The 15,859-nt window shown below is 32.0% G+C and overlaps 1 protein-coding gene across 1 annotated transcript in view; it reads left to right on the top strand.

The window, feature by feature from the left end:
- Positions 1–4,235: 4,235 nt before the first annotated feature.
- LOC139499564 (uncharacterized) overlaps positions 4,236–15,859 on the top strand; it is a 690,384-nt gene continuing 678,760 nt past the window's right edge. Inside the window, exons 1-3 of the mRNA XM_071288298.1 lie at positions 4,236–4,849; positions 7,452–10,189; positions 10,420–12,492. The gene's annotated coding sequence lies outside the window, so the exon portion shown is untranslated. The remainder of the gene's footprint in view (positions 4,850–7,451; positions 10,190–10,419; positions 12,493–15,859) is intronic.

Here is a 15,859-nt window from a genome sequence, read left to right on the forward strand (position 1 = left end):
GGCATCCGTGTACTTTGGACACATTCTTGTTTTCATATAAATGAATGTGAGGTATGCGTAAATGACATCAAACCAACGACACAAAATATGATATGAACAAAGGTCTTCGACAGTAGACATTCATTTTCTTATTCTATGTTCGTCTTAATTTAATAACAGAAGCAAAGTTACAAGACAAATCAACAGTGCATTCATAAAACATACACAGAGGCATAAAAATTTCTGTTTGATTTCAAAGGTTTCTCATCTAAATGAAAATGTGTAATAAGTTTCATGTCGGTGTGACCAAATTAAGGTAGTCCCCTCCAAAAAGATTCAATATGTCCTCGGAATACATATAGTCAAACTTGTAAAGTAATGGGCAGGTACCAGTATATAATGTGAGCAAAACTCAATGGTACACTTTAACCTGAAAAAAATGTACCAATTTTAAACTATCACATGTATAATCATGTTCACTGAACCAGGTAATCGGGTTCAAAAGCTACATCATCAAAATGATATGAAAATTGTCCTGAATATCAAGTGAATGTGACCACACCTTCGTGATGAAATACTTAAAACACAAATCTTAAGCCAAGACGGGACACACTATCAAACGGACACACGGACCTGAGAACAGTCCCCCTTTTTACATAATGCCGGTATTGTAAAAAATGTTACAACAATTATAAGTTCTTCATTACTTCAGATAGGAGATATGACATATACAGTTTGGTTTCTGCTTGGTATAATGTCAAAAGTTTATATATCAGTCTTCAATACTAAACTTATGTATTATTATTGAATTATATTTTCGTCATTCATAAGGAGATGTATACTAATATCATTTCTGTGTTTTCTGTCACATGGTTTTCATTTATATTTAATCAACCAATAGCTAAAGTTCAAGTAGTCTTCAATTAAGAATTGAATGCTTCTTTTTGTAACTTTATTGGGGTGTAAAAGCGTTGACCGAAGTACATTTTGTATGAAGCGCGGAAGTGCTTCATTCTAAAAATGTGCGCACGGTCAACGCTTTTACAACCCTATGAAGTTTCAAAAAGAAGCATTCAATACTTATATTTACATTTTTTTAGCTAGGATCATGAACATACGATTTTTATCAAGTTTTTATTTATGGGACCTCGTGTCATCATGAATGATACATTTTATTGTGTAATGCAATTGACTAAGGAATAACGCGAAATTGCAGTGTAGCCAATCAGAATAACGTATTATAATGAAACATACATCTAATGTAATTATTTGTTTTTGAAATTGAGAAAGTATTTTTAGAAAAGTGGTCAAGGAGCCCATTTTGTTTCTGTTATTTTTTGTTTGCACTATTTTGATATTCTTTATTTTGTTTGAAATATTTTCTTTCATTTTTTTCAGTAGGTTTTGCCAATCAGTCTTTATTCTGTATACCCACACACTTTAAAAGTATCTTGTGGTTTCAAGTGTCTTCTGTCACGTGGTTTTCATTTATAATAGTTGATTCAAACAGTTGTCAAAGGTCAAGTATTCTATACAATTGTTTTCAAATTATTAAAGTACTTTGTAGGCAAACAAATGTAAAAGATTATTTCCTAATCAATTGAAATTTCTCCTGACAGTGTTAGAAGTTTCACATTGTTTGACAAGGTTCAATATATACTAGGCAAACAAAGAAACGTTACACGCTTATAAGATCATTTAAATTTTTTTATAACAAAAAAATGAATACAAAAAAATAATGGAATAGTTAGCTAACATAATTTTGAATAGAACAATAACAAGTTTCTTTATTGAAAACAATATTGCACATTTTCGGACAATTTTAACAGGACGTTTTGGTTTTTGTCCCGTTGGTAAAAAGCCAAGTTTCAAGTCTGTTTTTTTTTTTATATAAATCTCTCTTAAGAATATCGGTAGTTGTTCTGTGCATTAAAGGCAAAGGTATGATTTAGAGCATGTCGAAAAAAATATATATCATAAAGAAATGCATGTACATGCCCCAAATCAAACAGCAGTTACATTAGGACAAGTTGGTATGCAATTGATGTTATCTACTTTTTGTGTAAACCATGTACAAATGTACTTAGAAAAAAGAAGTAAAATTATTTTGATGTCGCTATATAATGATTAGGATACCTGTATATATAAAAAAATAAGAAAATATGGTATAATGATTGTTAATGAGACAACTTTTCACAAGAGACCAAATGAGATAAAAATAATAACTACTATAGATCACTGTACGGCACTCAAAAATGAGAAGAGTCCATACCACAAAGTCAACTCTGAATAGCCCTGAAATTACAAATGTAAAACCATTCAAACGATAAAAAGAGCGGCATATCATGTATAAAAATATTGAACGAAACAAAAAAAAATTAAATAAACTTTAGTTGCAGTACACCAACTATCCATTTGGACCTACGGATTACCAATGACTTATATTCATTCCGTTTTTTTAGCCATGCTAGCTTCAAATTGACCCGATATATGACCGTACAGTACAATAATAAACGTAACACACATCGCTTGGAATAGAGTAGATCAATTTTGGGACGATTTAGAGCTTTGAAAATTGCAAAGTTACTGTTTAATTTTAATTAGCATGGTCGTTCTCTGGTGAATTGCACATGTCTTTACCTTGGTGACTGTCGAACAGAACCAATCATTCATTGCTTTTACTCATTTATTCCGTGTGCTTAGCAGGGAGGTGTTATAAGTATTTCAATGTGTACTCGTTAAGATTAATTGTAACTTTTTTACCATTTTTTTTAACATCACCAAATACAGAAACCTTGGTTACATGTATATGTTAATTCTCCAATCAAAAGATTTTACTTGTGTTGAGGTATGAAATAAATACGTTATGAGAACGAATGATAAACCAGTTGTTTTTACCGAGAGGCAACATGGAATGAAAAAAGCACGAAATAACACTGCAAACTAAAGGAAAGACAGCATGCAACTTCACTAAGGTGAACCAATGTGCTCCAGGAAGAAGCAATGGTGCCTTTGTAATACATTTATCGCGTACAAACCTACAGTTATATTCACTTTATTAAAGCTGTATAAGTAGTCCGAGAGGAAAAAAAGTGCCCAACAATATTTCTCAAAATTACATGGAAACTAAGTATCGAAACATCTTCCTTTTTCTCTTTAATATAAATATAAGTATACTCCTGTGTGCCTGACGAGTACCGGGCGCTATGCATTGACAGATCAAAAAATAAATCTAGAGCTCGAGTTAAGTGTACGTCAGTGCTTTTATTATTGTCTCGTTTTCACTACATATTTTATCTTCCTGTGTTCATAATAAATCGAGATGAGATCTTTTGAGGCAGCAAGGTAATGTTCTAACGTACTACTAAGAAAAAGGTGAATATTATGATTAATTATATAACAGTATGATATTTGTCCTTCCATATGCTATATTTGTATAAAAAAATGCTAGTTGAAAGGCCTGTTCAAACAATGGGAACATTATTTTTAGATATAATATTTCTATAGTTAGATTAAACATTAGAGGGATCATAAAATGAATTTCAATTGATGTCAATGACAAAACAAATATTAGAATTGAAAAGTCGACCGGGAAATTTAATTGACGACACTGTGCCAGCAATGGTTATTTTGAAATAAGTATTCCAAAACACTAAGAGACCAGGTAAACACATTTTTGTAAAATGTAAAGAAAATTATTGTTGATTACTTGATAAGTATATAGTGTATATCAAAATTAGTACTAGTGTACAACAATTAATATAAACACACAGGTAAAGAATCAATTCTTTTGTAGAAGCCTCTCCTGTACAGGAGTGGGGGAATTAAGGTTTCAGCTGTATGCTTATAGTTTGGACAAAATGCTTAACCCTATCATAAACTGGTAATGTATACATGCTTGATAAGATAATTTTTCAGTTAACAAAATTTGTTGAACACGAATAAAAGGATGATTCATGGACTAGCGGAAACCTCTACTCATTGAAACATATACAAAGCGGATGTCAAAATTAAAACTTAAACTTTGAACTGTCTTGTTATTCTACATCTTTAAAACGGAAATTTATAATTTCAACTCAACATCATATCAATCATATCAAATTTAAAGAAAAATCTATGCATTGGTAATTAAAAATTTGATTATTTTATGACAATTAGAAGAATTTTTTAGTGGATTTTAAATGCTTGTAATACAATTGTGCATTTTTTGGTTTAAAAGATTCACTCCGGAATTACAAATGTAGTAATATTTCAGAAAATAAAATAGACAAATAAAATAATCGGGCACCGGAAGGGTAAAGCAACAGTTCTATCTTCACATGGGAATCCCGTTGTTTTACTCTTAATATACATTGATCAGTCGGTTTTATTGATTACGTGTCTAACAATAGGGACTTGATAATGTCTCTTGTCCCTAAGACATCACCAAACACAAACATTTGGTACATGCTAATGTTCCAACGCGAAGACTAGATCGAGTTTAAAAGTTAAAAATTAAAACAAATGCTGACCAGAATTTATGTTTATAAAAGCTGTTTACGTTGACAAAAAGAGATCTCTTGTTTATAATCTCACTAGTTCTACAATATTTATAAGAATTACAAATATCATATACCAACACCATGTATCGAACCCTTCTCCCCTTCCATTTCCACTTTTATATCAAGTCAAATACAATTGTTTGTACTTGAAGCATGCCAAGCAGTATGGGCGTAAACAGACCAAGAAATAAAGTAAGAGTTAACAGTACGTCAGTACTTTTATTGTTGTCTCGTTTTCACTACATATGATCTCTTCCTGTTTTCATTACTAATCGAGTTGAGGCCTTTCAAGGTAGCAAGGCAATTTTTCTAACGTACTGCTGAGAAAGGTAAATATGATTAGTTTTATGAGCCTGATGATAGCATAATAATTTTCCTTAATAATTTTTATGACAAAATATTGTTTTTTAACTTTTAAGAAATATGATTGACTGTCTTTTCAAACCGTTGGAAAATTGGAATTTTCAAAATATATGACTTTCAAATAATTTTATTGAAAGACATAACAAAGAGAGGTCGTTACACAAAATTGTAAAGCTAATATCAACGAGTTACATAATATAATGCTAGAAAAGTTAGAGATAATACCAAGGGACAAATCGAAAATTCAATAAAAACATCCTTACAGTGGTCATGGTGGCCATTTATTAAAAAACGACGAAAAGACAATTAGAAATAGCAATACAATGCACATACAAGTTTAAGCTTTCTTGAATTCGGAGGACTGCTTTGCTATATTATAATGTATTAAACGTAATTCTAAAACACACCCACGAAATCACGGTCATTTAGTGCGTGATGGAAAGTATGTAAACTGTTGAAGAATGAAAACAAGATTTTAAGATTAAAGAATTCAAGGGAAAGTATCAAACGTATAAGCCTGTGAGTGCCATGGTGTCATAGCTATTTTTTAGCCCCCCCCCCCCTTTTCCCAAAGTCCGTTATTGTTCAATTTCGGGTTTTCTGCATACCCGATGAACATACATATACTAAAAATAAAGTGTATTTGCTATTTACTACCATTTCCAAGTTTACTTACTAACCACGGCAGTCACTGATATATTATATAGATACTATCTGTATAATATATCAATGACCGCCGTGGATAAACTTGAAATCAAGTTGATAGCAAATAGCAAATACACTTTATTTATAGTATAAGTATGATCAATGAAACAGAAAAACGAGTCAACAGTTCCAAAGTACTAAGACAATTTTAAGACAACCCTGAACGGAACTCTTGTCTATGACCTAAAAGTCTCGCTGATGACGCTAACACTATCCGGACGTTTTCCTCCCAAAATAACCCAAACTGAATAATCATAAGCAAAGAAGACAAATGCGATTATGCTAGGTACCTTTAGGATACAAAGTCATAATGGTAAATTAATTGTGTAAGGAAGAGAAGCGACATGCACACAAAATGAGGTCTGCTCGTTTAATATGTTGATGTATGCATGTGATTGTTGATCTAGCATTGGAATGTTTGTATTTAAAGATATTGATTGATATACAGTATATTGGATTTACATGAAGATCTTGAAGACTTGCGTTATAAATCCATGCCTTAAAAAATGTTCAATTTACTTGTTGAAAACATTTACAAATAGACAACACGCATTAATAATTGATATTCTTATATTGAGTTTGAACTTTCAGTGAGCAATATATGCATAGTAAAACGTACGAGAATTATTGACAGTTGATCGGAACTGTAATACACATACTTAGTTAATTTTCCGGCATTTGATTCTTTACAAGATGGCGTGTATGTCGATTGAAAATAATAGCTCTGCACCATGATGCTTAATTTCAAACAACATGTTTTGAGTCCCATTAAAATATCTGAAGTACTCCAGAAGGGTAAGGTTATCCTGCACCACGTGTGAATCCTGTAGTGTACTCTCAAAATATAACAAACAGTCATCCACATTGTTTTGTTATCTTGCAATAGCGATTTTGTAAATGTCACTTGTTTATTATATCACCAAATAGAGAAACAAAAACAGCATGAACCAAACTTGAGGTGCCCCAGAAAGAGGTGAAAATGGTGCCTTAATAATACATGTAAAGCGTACAAACCTGAATGTATGTCTATGATAGCTGTATACGTAGAGTTAGTAAGAAATCAAAAGAAATAGGGTTATTTTTATTATCTCACTAGACCTACAATATTTCTCAAAATTACCAAAATGATATACGATAACAACGAACCCTCTTCCTTTTTTTATTTAAAATAAAGTTAAGTACAATTGTGTGTGCCGAATGTAAGAAGTGCTAAGCGATACACGTAGACAGACCATGAAATAAAACAAGAGCTTTGGCGTTTTACGAGTTAACAATACTTCAGTGCTGTTATTATTGTTTCGTTTTCACTACATATTTCTCTTCCTGTGTTCATTACTAATCGATAAGAGGCACTTTGAGGCATTGAGGCAATCTTTCGAACGTACTGCTCATAAAGGACAATTTGATTAGTTATATACATGTAGCAGTTTGATAATCTACCTTCACTATGTGAAGATTTGTTCCCAACTTAAACAAAAATATTTCAATGCAAACCCTTGAGAAAATCAGTTTTTTATATGATATTTTTAAACATTTTTATAGATCGAAAAACATCAGAAGGATCATAAAACGAATTTCTATTGATATCATTGACAAAAAATACATAGATTAACATGATTTCAAAAAATGCATTACCAATGAAAGGTCGACCGGGAGATTTGATTAACAACAATGTGTCAAATTTGGTTATTTTGAGAGGTTTTTTTTTAATTTTCCAACCACAAAAAGACCAAGTATATATAAAAAATTAAATTATAAATCATATTATTGTTTATTACTTATACATGTAAGTATATAGTATATATCATAATTAGCGTACATCAATAATATAAACACACAGGTAAAGAACTAAATCTTTTGTAGACGCCTGTCCTGTCTCGGAATGGACGATCAAGCTTTCAGCTTTATGCTTATAGTTGGTACAAAATACTCAAAACACTCTGTAGTATGGTATACACACGTGATATAATAATTTGTCAGTTAACAAAATTTGTTGACCAAAATAAAAATGGTGAATCATTTACTAGCGGAAACCTCTACTCATTGAAACATATACAAAGCGGATATCAAAATTAAAACTTAAACTTTGAACTGTTTTGTTATTCTACATCTTTAAAACGGAAATTTATAATTTCAACTCAACATCATATCAATCATTTCAAATTTAAAGAAAAATCTATGCATTAGTGATTTAAAGTTTGATTATTTTATGACAATTATAAGAATTTTTTAGTGGATTTTAAATGCTTGTAATACAATTGTGCATTGCTTTGGTTTTTAAAGATTCACTCCGGAATTACAAATGTAGTAATATTACAGAAAATAAAACAGACAAATAAAAAAATCGGGAACCGGAAGGGTAAAGCAGCAGTTCTATCTCCACATGGGAATCCCGTCGTGTTACTCTTAATATACATTGATCAGTCAGTTCTATTGATTAAGTGTCTTTCAATAGGGACTTGATACATGTTTTTTGTCCCTAAGACATCACCAAACACAAACATTTGGTACATGCTAATGTTCCAAAGCGAAGACTAGATCGAGTTTAAAAGTTTAAAATTAAAACAAATGCTGACCAGAATTTATGTTTATAAAAGCTGTTTACGTTGACAAAAAGAGATCTCTTGTTTATAATCTCACTAGTTCTACAATATTTATAAAAACTACAAATATCATATATCAAAACCATGTATCGAACCCTTCTCCCCTTCCATTTCCACTTTTATATCAAGTCAAATACAATTGTTTGTACTTGAAGCATGCCAAGCAGTATGGGTGTAAACAGACCAAGAAATAAACTAAGAGTTAACAGTACGTCAGTACTTTTATTGTTGTCTCGTTTTCACTACATATGATCTCTTCCTGTTTTCATTACTAATCGAGATGAGGCCTTTCAAGGTAGCAAGGCAATTTTTCTAACGTACTGCTGAGAAAGGTAAATATGATTAGTTCTATGATCACGATGATAGCATAATGATTTTCCTTCATTATGACAAAATATTGTTTTTTTAACTTTTAAGAAATACGATTGACTGTCTTATCAAACCGTTGGAAAATTGGAATTTTCAAAATATATGACTTTCAAATAATTTTATTGAAAGACATAACAAAGAAAGGTCGTTACACAAAATTGTAAAGCTAATATCAATGAGTTACATAATATAATGCTAGAAAAGTTAGAGATAATACCAAGGGACAAATTGGAAATTCAATAAAAACATCCTTACAGTGGTCATGGTGGCCATTTATTAAAAAACGACGAAAAGACAATTAGAAATAGCAATACAATGCACATACAAGTTTAAGCTTTCTTGAATTCGGAGGACTGCTTTGCTATATTATAATATGTATTAAACGTAATTCTAAAACACACCCACGAAATCACGGTCATTTAGTGCGTGATGGAAAGTATGTAAACTGTTGAAGAATGAAAACAAGATTTTAAGATTAAAGAATTCTAGGGAAGGTATCAAATGTATTAGCCTTTGAGTGCCATGGTGTCATAGCTATTTTTTTTTTAGCCCTCCCCTTTTCCCAAAGTCCGTTATTGTTCAATTTCGGGTTTTCTGCATACCATGAACATACCTATACTAAAAAGAAAGTGTATTTGCTATTTACTACCATATCCAAGTTTACTTACTAACCACGGCAGTCACTGATATATGATATAGAGACTATCTATATAATATATCAATGACCGCCGTGGATAAACTTGAAATTGATAGCAAATAGCAAATACACTTTATTTATAGTATAAGTATGATCAATGAAACAGAAAAACGAGACAACAGTTCCAAAGTACTAAGACAATTTTAAGACAACCCTGAACGGAACTCTTGTCTATGACCTCGAAGTCTCGCTGATGACGCTAACACTATCCGGACGTTTTCCTCCCAAAATAACCCAAACTGAATAATCATAAGCAAAGAAGACAAATGCGATTATGCTAGGTACCTTTAGGATACAGAGTCATAATGGTAAATTAATTGTGTAAGGAAGAGAAGCGACACACAAATTGAGGTCTTCTCGTTTAATATGTAGATGTATACATGTGGTTTTTGATCTAGCATTGGGATTTTTGTATTTTAAGATATTGATTGATATACAGTATATTGGATTTACTTGAAGATCTTGAAGACTTGCGTTCTAAATTCATGCGTTAAAAAAATGTTCACTTTACTTGTTGAAAACATTTACAAATAGACACGACTCTGGAGGTGTGCCTAGATTGACGGAAGTTATAAAATGCAGATAGAACAGTTTAAGAACATTGGTTTTTTTTAGAACAAATTGTACATAATGCAGTTAAACAAAGCTTATAAACACGCATTAAGAATTGATATTTTATATTGAGTTTCAGTGAGCAATATATGCATATTAAAACGTACGAGAATTATTGACAGTTGATCGGAACTGTAATACACATAGTTAATTTTCCGGCATTTGATTCTTTACAAGATGGCGTGTATGTCGATTGAAAATAATAGCTCTGCACCATGATGCTAAATTTTAATCAACATGTTTTGAGTCCCATTAAAATATCTGAAGTACTCCACGTGTGAATCCTGTAGTGTTACTCTCAAAAGATAACAAACAGTCATGTACATTGCTGAGGGCCCTCATGGGGTTTTTGATTATGTGATTACTTGGCCGTTTTTTTAATGATTATTTGATTATTAAGCCAAATATTTCATGATTATTTGATTACCTAGGACTGTATTTTTAGTTTAAGATTATTTGATTACTAAAGATAAGCAAATATTTAATGATTATATGTGATTATATTGGCAAAAAAATGGTGATTATGTGATTACTAGGACCCCCCCATGAGGGGCCTCATTGCTTTGTTATCTTGCAATATCGATTTTGTAAATGTCACTTGTTTATCATATATCACCAAAGAGAGAAACAAAAATAGCATGAACCAAACTTGAGGTGCCCCATAAAGAGGTTAAAATGGTGCCTTAATAATACATGTATAGCGTACAAACCTGAATTTATGTTTCTGTATACGTAGACTTAATTAGAAATAAAAAGAAATAGGGATATTTTTATAATCCCACTAGACCTACAATATTTCTCATATTTACCAAAATGATATACGATAACAACGAACCCTCTTCCTTTTTTGATTTAAAATAAAGTTAAGTACAATTGTTTTTGCCGAATGTAAGAAGTGCTAAGCGATACACGTAGACAGACCATGAAATAAAACAAGAGCTTTGGCGTTTTACGAGTTAACAACACTTCAGTGCTGTTATTATTGTTTCGTTTTAACTACATATTTCTCTTCCTGTGTTCATTACTAATCGATAAGAGGCACTTTGAGGCATTGAGGCAATCTATCGAACGTACTGCTCATAAAGGACAATTTGATTAGTTATATACATGTAGCAGTTTGATAATCTACCTTCACTATGTGAAGATTTGTTCCCAACTTAAACAAAAATATTTCAATGCAAACCCTTGAGAAAATCAGTTTTTTATATGATATTTTTAAACATTTTTATAGATCGAAAAACATCAGAAGGATCATAAAACGAGTTTCTATTGATATCATTGACAAAAAATACATAGATTAACATGATTTCAAAAAATGCATTACCAATGAAAGGTCGACCGGGAGATTTGATTAACAACAATGTGTCAAATTTGGTTATTTTGAGAGTTTTTTAAATTTCCCAACCCCAAAAAGACCAGGTATATATAAAAAATTAAATTATAAATCAAAGTATTGTTTATTACTTATACACGCAAGTATATAGTATATATCCAAATTAGCGTACATCAATTATAATGTAAACACACAGGTAAAAAATTAAATCTTTTGTAGACGCTTGTCCTGTCTCGGAATGGGCGATCAAGCTTTTAGCTTTATGCTTAATAGTTGGAACAAAATACTCAAATAAACCCTGTCATATACTAGTATGGTATAAACACTTGATATGATAATTTGTCAGCTAACAAAATTTGTTGAACACAGGAAAAAGGATGATTCATGGACTAGCGGAAACCTCTACTCATGGAAACATATACAAAGCGGATGTCAAAATTAAAACTTAAACTTTGAACTGTTTTGTTATTCTACATCTTTAAAACGGAAATTTATAATTTCAACTCAACATCATATCAATCATATCAATTTTAAAGAAAAATCTATGCATTAGTGATTTAAAGTTTGATTATTTTATGACAATTATAAGAATTTCTTAGTGGATTTTAAATGCTTGTAATACAATTGTGCATTTTTTGGTTTAAAAGATTCACTCCGGAATTACAAATGTAGTAATATTTCAGAAAATAAAACAGACAAATAAAATAATCGGGTACCGGAAGGGTAAAGCAACAGTTCTATCTCCACATGGGAATCCCGTCGTGTTACTCTTAATATACATTGATCAGTCGGTTCTATTGATTAGGTGTTTTACAATAGGGACTTGATAATGTCTCTTGTCCCTAAGACCTCACCAAATACAAAAACATGTGGTACATGCTAATCCTCCAAAACCGAATTTAAAAGTTTAAATAAAAAATAATGCTCACCAGAATTCTATTTTTATAATAGCTTCTTATGCTGAGAAAAAAGAACTATTTTTCAAGATCTCTCTAGTTCTACATAATTTATAAGAATTACAAAAATCATATATCAAAACGATGTATCGAACCCTTCTCCCCCTTCCATTTTCCTCATTTATATAAAGTCAAATACAATTGTTTGTACTTGAAGCGTGCCAAGCAGTATGGGTGTAAACAGACCAATAAATAAACTAAGATGTAACAGTACGTCAGTACTTTTATTGTTGTCTCGTTTTCACTACATAGTGTCTCTTCCTGTTTTCATTACTAATCGAGAAGATGCCTTTTAAGGCAGCAAGGCCATTTTTCTAACGTACTGCTCAGAAAGGTAAATATGATTAGTTATATGACAGTATGATAATTTTCCTTCATTATGCAAAGATTTTTTTTTCAACTTTTAAGAAATTCAATTGAATGCCTTTTTCAAACGGTGGGAAAATTGAAATTTTAAAAATGTATTATTTTCAAATAATTTGATAGAAAAACTAAACATAGAAAGGTCGTTACTCGAAACTGTAAAACTTATATCAATGAAATAAATAATATAATGTTTTTACAAGAACACAATAACAATGAAAATCAGGAAGAATTCATTGACGACAAGGAAAAGAATGAAATATTTTGCTGAAGCCTGTCCAATCGGTAACGTCAGAACTCAAGATTTAAGTTTATATTTCTGAAAAATGTCTAGACCCTGTCAAATACTGTATAGTAACATGATTGTCAAAAGATTTTTTTATTTATCAACATGTGTTTTACTGCACTTCATGAAAATGTCAAGTAAAAGTCAGATCAATTCAGACTGGTCGAGTAAAAATCAGTACAGTCGAGTACAGATATAGGCCATTTCAGACTTTTACTGGTTTGTAGTGATATATGGTTTAAGAGCTAATTCCCGGAGAAGCGGAAGTCTCTCATCCTACACGTAGTAAAATGTAGGAAGACGGCAATTTGTAAATAAAATTTAAACTTTGAACTGTGTCATTATTTCACATTATCAAAACGGAAAAATATTTATCAACAATAGTTCATTTCAGTTCAGTTTCTTGTATGTTTCTCCAATAATTGTGGAGCACTACCCAAAGGGTATAGTTTTATATATCAATGAAAGAAAAATCTATGCATTGCATTGGTGATTGGCGATACGATTATTTTAAAATTTAAAATCAAAAGTTTTCGCCTGTTTTAAGAAATGTCTGTTTGTCTTATTATTTTAAGCCCTGGCGTTTGTCAGTTTATTTTCAATCTATGAGTTTGACAATCCCTCTGCCGGTATCTTTCGTCCCTCCTTTGTGTGGTTTCTATACAAATGTACTTTTTTTTTAAAAGGATAACTTTTGAAATATTTTAGAAAATTAAATAGATAAAAACATTCCGTTTTTTTTCTCCATTTTTAGTTAAACTAGCCAAAGTTGCATGCAAATTTTTAGCAAAATATGCGACATAACTAATTTTCTTTACCTTGACCTTAATAAAAATTTACTGTCAATGAAATCTGCATGTCGACAGAGTATTACGTATTAGAAATTGAATTGTATTATATAGGTTTTTTTTCAAAGTAATTTCTAAAATTGCAACGAAAATAATATCGTAATGGATAACTCATGTGTTCGATTTTGGACTTAGAGTAAAACGGTTCCTCAGCGTGGTGTCACACCACCAATTCATCCAAACAGCATTTAGAACATGTAAAACCTTCGCTGACAAAACATAGTGCTTTGGTCGTTGTTGTTAACTAAAACTAGCAATAAGATGGACATAGATGATATTTCACTGCATGAGAAATTGTGAGGCCAAATTTGCTTTTTCGTAAATTGAAAAACAACTTTAGGGTAAATATGCTACTTAGTTTGCTTACTGTAGTAAAGATTGTTAGCAGTAGGCGACTTCCGGAATGTCAATAAACTGAATTACCTCCCCCTAAATATGTGAGAAGTTTTTTTTTACATTTTATTCATATGCAAAGTTATTTAAAAAAACTTTCTATAGATCTTACTTTTACCCATCATTACAAACCAGATAGTCTAAAATTAGCAGTAATTGTACTCTACTGTACTGATTATTACTCGATCATTCTGAACTCTGAATGAGTCTAAATTTTACTGGAAATAACTTGACCCCTATCTTAACCATACTTGTATGTATTGATTTGTACTTGACCATACACAATCTATACAATAATTAAAAGTCTGAACTAAAACTCGACCAGTCTGAAACATTTGTAATTTCGGGACCCTTTATAGCTTGATATGTGGTGAATGGTTTTGCTCATTGCTGAAGATCTTATAGTGACCTATACTTGCTAACTCCTTCGTCATTTGGTCTCTTATTGAGAGTTGTCTCTTCTTCCGCATTTTATCAGTACTCATTTAAGTATCGCATGCAACTATTTAACCAAATGTCAGGCTTTTCTTAAACTTTTCTATGTGATCGCAAGGCAAATAATATGTAAGTGACGGTTAGGCAGAATTTTTCATTTTTCTGTATACAAAACATTCGAAGGATCATAAAACGGATTTCTAAAGCTAAATATTCTTATTAATGATGCATACCTTTTCTCGATACAAAAATGTACGTGATTGCCAAAGAGATATCTCTCCCATCAGAGACAACTCTCAATCAGAGACAACTATCCATCAGAAACAACTCTCAATCAGTGACAACTTTCCATCAGTAACAACTCTCCATCAGAGACAACTCTCCATCAGAGACAACTCTCCATCAGTGACAACTCTCCATCAGAGACAACTAAACAACAGAGACAACTTTCCATCAGTAACAACTCTCCATCAGAGACAACTCTCCATCAGAGACAACTCTCCATCAGTGACAACTCTCAATCAGTGACAACTCTCCATCAGTGACAACTCTACACCAGAGATATCTCTCCCATCAGAGAAAACTCTCAATCAGAGACAACTCTCCATCAGTGACAACTCTCTATCAGTGACAACACTCCATCAGTGAGAACTCTCCATCAGTGAGAACTCTCCATCAGAGACAACTCTCCATCAGAGACAACTAAACAACAGAGACAACTTTCCATCAGTAACAACTCTCCATCAGAGACAACTCTCCATCAGAGACAACTCTCCATCAGTGACAACTCTCCATCAGTGACAACTCTCCATCAGTGAGAACTCTCCATCAGAGACAACTAAACAACAGAGACAACTTTCCATCAGTAACAACTCTCCATCAGAGACAACTCTCCATCAGAGACAACTCTCCATCAGTGACAACTCTCCATCAGTGACAACTCTCCATCAGTGAGAACTCTCAATCAGTGACAACTCTCCATCAGAGATATCTCTCCATCAGAGACAACTCTCCATCAGTGAAAACTCTCCATCAGAGACAACTCTCCATCAGAGACAACTAAACAACAGAGACAACTTTCCATCAGTAACAACTCTCCATCAGAGACAACTCTCCATCAGAGACAACTCTCCATCATTGACAACTCTCCATCAGAGACAACTCTCCATCAGTGACAACTCTCCATCAGAGACAACTCTTCATCAGTGACAATTCTCCATCAGTGACAACTATCAATCAGAGACAACTTTCAATCAGAGACAACTCTCAATCAGTGACAACTCTCCATCAGTGAGAACTCTCAATCAGTGACAACTCTCCATCAGTGACAACTCTCCATCAGTGACAACTCTCCATCAGAGACAACTATCAATCAG

The sequence above is a fragment of the Mytilus edulis genome, chromosome 12, assembly GCF_963676685.1.
Source record: "Mytilus edulis chromosome 12, xbMytEdul2.2, whole genome shotgun sequence".
NCBI classification, from domain to species: Eukaryota; Metazoa; Mollusca; class Bivalvia; order Mytilida; family Mytilidae; genus Mytilus; species Mytilus edulis.